The sequence below is a fragment of the Mandrillus leucophaeus genome, unplaced genomic scaffold, assembly GCF_000951045.1.
Source record: "Mandrillus leucophaeus isolate KB7577 unplaced genomic scaffold, Mleu.le_1.0 Scaffold39, whole genome shotgun sequence".
In the NCBI taxonomy this organism is placed as follows: Eukaryota; Metazoa; Chordata; class Mammalia; order Primates; family Cercopithecidae; genus Mandrillus; species Mandrillus leucophaeus.
The window spans coordinates 4,729,751-4,734,703 of NW_012104142.1; the positions used below are offsets into that span (position 1 = coordinate 4,729,751).

At 38.6% G+C, this 4,953-nt stretch overlaps 1 protein-coding gene across 1 annotated transcript in view; it reads left to right on the forward strand.

Moving 5' to 3' along the window:
- Positions 1-740: 740 nt before the first annotated feature.
- The window catches only part of NUDT13 (nudix (nucleoside diphosphate linked moiety X)-type motif 13), a 36,422-nt gene continuing 32,209 nt past the window's right edge, over positions 741-4,953 (forward strand). Inside the window, exon 1 of the mRNA XM_011991120.1 lies at positions 741-983. The gene's annotated coding sequence lies outside the window, so the exon portion shown is untranslated. The remainder of the gene's footprint in view (positions 984-4,953) is intronic.

The window sequence follows — 4,953 nt, forward strand, 5'->3', positions numbered from 1 at the left end:
ACTTGAACCCTGGAGGCGGAGGTTGCAGTGAGCTGAGATCGTGCCATTGCACTCCAGCCTGGGCAACGAGAGCGAAACTCCGTCTCAAAAAAAAAAAAAAAAATGAAACCATCAGGGTGCTATGGGAAAGAATAATGCAAGGGACGTGGCTTAGATTGATATCACAAGAAAAGTATCATTATAGAAATGACATTTAAACTGAGAACTGAATTAGCTAGATGAAGTGTGTGAATTTAGAGAGAGAGAATATTACTGTGTATCTTTATATGTGAGGTCCATGTAGCGCCACACACACACACACACACACACACACACACAACTTGGTGCATTTGAGGAGCTAAAGAAACTCAACGTGGCTGCAATGCAGTAAGGAAGGAAGGAACCCATATGAGAGGAGATTGGAGAGGTATGCAAAAGCTAGGTCATGCCGACCTGTTAAGTACTGTAACAAGTACAATGGGAAAGCATTAAAGTATTTCAAGCAATGGAGTAATCTTATGTTGTTTACCTTTAACAGAGAAGAAACTCAATGTAAGAGGATGGATTTACCTGTAAATGCCATGTCAGCGGACATGTGGATGGACCTTGGGAGTAGAAGTGATAAAGACTTCTTCCTTGCTTATGAATAGGAACATGACAATCAAGACATAAGGGATTCTAGAATGTAGCTGAAACCGGAAACGACTCTAGTCATTAACAAGCTGGCACTCTGGCATTGTGGGAGATGGCGGCAGTGAGGTAGCCAGACCACCTACGTCATGTGGCCTCAATGGGGATGCTCACTGTGGTAGGCAGAATAATGGCCCCTCAAAGATGTCCACATCCTAATTTCGAAAACCTATGAATATGTTACCATACATGGCAAAAGAACTTTGCAGATGTAATTAAAACTGGCAAAATAATGGTATCAACAACCAAAATAAGAATACTGGGACTGAGCACAGTTGCTCATGCCTGTCACACCAGCGGCTTGGGAGACCAAGGTAGGAGGATCACTTGAGCCGAGGAATTTGAGACCAGCCTTAGCAACTTGGCGAGACTCTGTCTCTACAAAAAAAATATAAAAATTATCTAGGCATGGTGGCGCCCACTTGCAGTCTCAGTTACTGGGGAGGTTGAGGTGGTAGGGTTGCCTGAGGCTGGGAGGTAAAGGCTGCAGTTAGCTGTGATTGCACCACTGCACTCCAACCTGGGCTACAGAGCAAGATCCTGTCTCAAAAAAAATTAAAATAAAAATTGGGAAATTGAGCTGAGTCTGTAGAGAAGCTAAAAAGTTTGATTTTGAATCTTACTGGGTTTGAAATGACAGATGCTCTCACAGGGTTGAAACACAATCTTCCAATTGACAGGTTTGTCCATATGAAGCAGATTTCCAATTGACAGGTTTGTCCATATGAAGCAGATTTCCATATCACATTGTTCATTCACTCAAGAAATATTTGTTGAGCACTTGCAATGTGCCAGGAATTGTATTAGGTATTAGAATTATATTGGTTAATTTTAGTTTGTGAAAAGTTATGAATACCTTGACAGGTGTAGCAGATTCTATTTTCTCCTTTTCCATTTTCTAGTATCTTTCCTTAGTAATATATTCACTATACATTATTCTTTCAATATCAATAGTTTGAGCCCTGAATAGTAAATATTTTCTAGTTCTATAATTTATTGTGGGATATCTAACAGCTATTCTATCAACCATAGAAAATATTTATAAATTTTAAGAATATTTTACTCAAAACAATAGACTACATTTCAGAAGAATGCTTCTGCTTCTAAACAAACAGAATCTGAGTTGGCTATATGAAAGATTTGTAGACCTTGGCTGGTCCATGCATTCTTCCACCCAAATGAACTTATCAAGAGCTCAAACAAACCAGGCAAGAATGCCAGGAATCTCAGTTTTCTTTGGTGAAGCAAAACTCAGAGTTTAGAACCTAGAGTTCATTCAGTCACAAAATTACAGAAGTTGGTAGAAAGTATAACTTCTTATTTGGAAGAAACAGTAGTTGAATCAGTGAACCCAGATTTTAGTCCACCATTAACGGCATCTGAGTGAATCCTTTTAACTTTTATGCAAAAATGTCTTCATTCACCAAATGGCCATAATAATATTTGCCTCACCATCCACACAAAGACATTATAAAAGTCAATTGATGTTATTTTGAAATTTCTTGGAAAAGTATGAAGTACCAGATTAATATGAGTAATCATCATTGGATGCTGTATGATATACGATTGTGTGGTATTTTATTTTGTTGTTGTTTGTTAATCATAGAGCCAAAGCTGGTAAGTTTTAGACCTGTTTCAGTGACTTTGAGAAAATAATGAAATGAAAAAATAATTATAACTAATCTTAATGCAAAGAGTAAAGGAGAGAGAGATATACTTGTGGTATCTATAATTAGTCTAAGGTTAATGTTTGTTCTTAAGTCAATCCAGAAGTGAAACATCACTGCTTCATATCCTGTATCAATTTAAGAAATACTTTGTTGTTGTTGTTGAGTCAGAGTCTCCCTTTGTCACACAGGCAGTGGCACCATCTCAGTTCACTACAACCTCTGCCTCCCGGGTTCAAGCGATTTTCCTGCCTCAGCCTCCCAAGTAGCTGGGATTACAGGCATGTGCCACCAGGCCCAGCTAATTTTTGTAATTTTAGTAGAGACAGTTACAACATGTTGGCCAGGCTGCTCTCAAACTCCTGACCTCAAATGATCCACCTCTCTAGGCCTCCCAGAATGCTGGGATTACAGGCGTGAGCTACCAAGCCTGGCCAATTTAAGGAATACTTTTAATGGAACTACTGTGGCAGATTGGTTGCATTAATAAATCCAATTCTTCTCCACTTTCTGTATTCATGTCTGTGTAGTAAAAAATAAACCTTGCCCCAACATGTATATAAAAAGATGCTCAACATCATTATCATCAGAGAAATGCACATCAAAACTACAAGATATCAGTTCACCCCAGTTAAAACAGCTTTTATCCAAAAGACAGTCAATAATGAATGCTGGTGAAGATACGGAGAAAGAATTCTCATACACCATTGGTAGGAATGTAAATTAGTATAGCTGGATCACTTGAGCCTGGGAGGTTGAGGCCGCAGTGAGCCGTGATTGTGCCATTGCACTCCAGCCTGGGCGACACAGCGAGACCCTGTCTTTTTTTTTTTTTTCTGAGACAGAGTCTCACTCTGTTGCCCAGGCTGGAGTGCAGTGCAGTGGCACGATATCGGCTCACTGATACCTCTGCTTCCCGGGTCCCGGTTCAAGCAATTCTCCTTCCTCAGCCTCTCGAGTAGGTGGGGTTACAGGCACGCGCCACTATACCCAGCTAATTTTTGTATTTTTAGTAGTGATGGGATTTCTCCATATTGACCAGGATGGTCTTGAACTCCTGACCTCGTGATTCCATCTGCCTTGACTTCCCAAAGTGCTGGGATTACAGGCGTTAGCCACTGCGCCCGGCCAAGATCCTGTCTTAAAAAAAAAAAATCCCATAAAAACCAAAATCCTGTTTCCATTAGCAGTTACTCCTCATTATCTTTGAACACTACCTCGTCCCCATCCCTAGGCACTTTTTATCTCATAGATTTGCCTATTCTGAATATTTCACGTAAGTGCAATCACAACCCTAGGTTGTGATTTCATATAAATTGCCCCCATTCCTAGCCGATCACTAATGTGCTTTCTGTCTCTATATATTTGCCTATTATGAACATTTCATATGATTACAATATGTACTCTTTTGTGACTGGATTATTTCACTTAGCATAATGTTTTCAAGCTTTATCCATATTGTAGTATATATAATTCCTCTTTGTTGCCAGAAAAATGTCATTGTATGGTTGGATATGCCACCTTTTGCTTCTCCATTTATCAGCTGATAGTTATTTGGGTTGTTTGTACTTTTTTTGGTTATGGTGAATAATGCTGTCACCAAAATTAATTTACAAGTTTGTGTGGACGTTTGTTTTCAATTCTCTTGGGAATATAAACCCAGCAGTTAAATTGCTGGGTCATTTGGTAACTCTATATTTAACTTTACGAGGAACCACCAAACTGTTTTCAAAAGCAACAGCACCATTTACAGTCTTACCATCTGTGTATGAGGATTCCAGTTCCACCACATCCTCACCACTTCTTGTCATTATCTGCATTTTGATTGTAGCTATCCATTGGGTATAAAATGATATCTCATTATGATTTGATTTGCATTTCCCATGCAAATCTTTTCATGTGCTTATGGGTCATTTTTTATCTTCCTTGAAGATATATCTATTCAGATCCTTTGCTCATTTTTAAATTTGGTTGTTTATCCTTTTATTACTGTGTTGTTTAAGTGTTCTTTAGATATTCTAGATACCAGTCTCTTATCAGATACATGTCTTGCAATAATTTTTTCCCAATTCTATGAGTTGTCTTCTATATTCTTCATGGTATTGTTTGTAGCACAAAAGTTCCTAAAATTTTGATAATGTCTTATTTTTCCCTTTGTTGCTTGTGCAAAAGAAGCCAAATGAGGTTTTAATAGGAATTGCATTGAATCTGTAGATCAATTAGGGGAATATGCCATTTTAACCAAATTAGGCCTTCCTATTTATGAACATGGGATTTTTTCCATCATTCCAATATTTTCCAATATTTATATTCAATTTCCCTACCTCACACCCAGACAGAGATACAATCCAGATCTAGAGTATGGTGGTCAAAAGCACAGATTATTTCTTAAGACAGATTTAGGTTAATATACCATCCCTTCTACTGATTAGCTGTGTAAATATGGAGAAATTACTTATCTTTTTTATTTTTTTTTTAGATGGAGTTTCGCTCTTTTACCCAGGCTGCAGTCTAGTGGTACAATCTTGGCTCACTGCAACCTCCGCCTCCTGGGTTCAAGTGATTCTCCTGTCTCAGCCTCGCGAGTAGCTGGGACTACAAGAGCATGCCACCACAC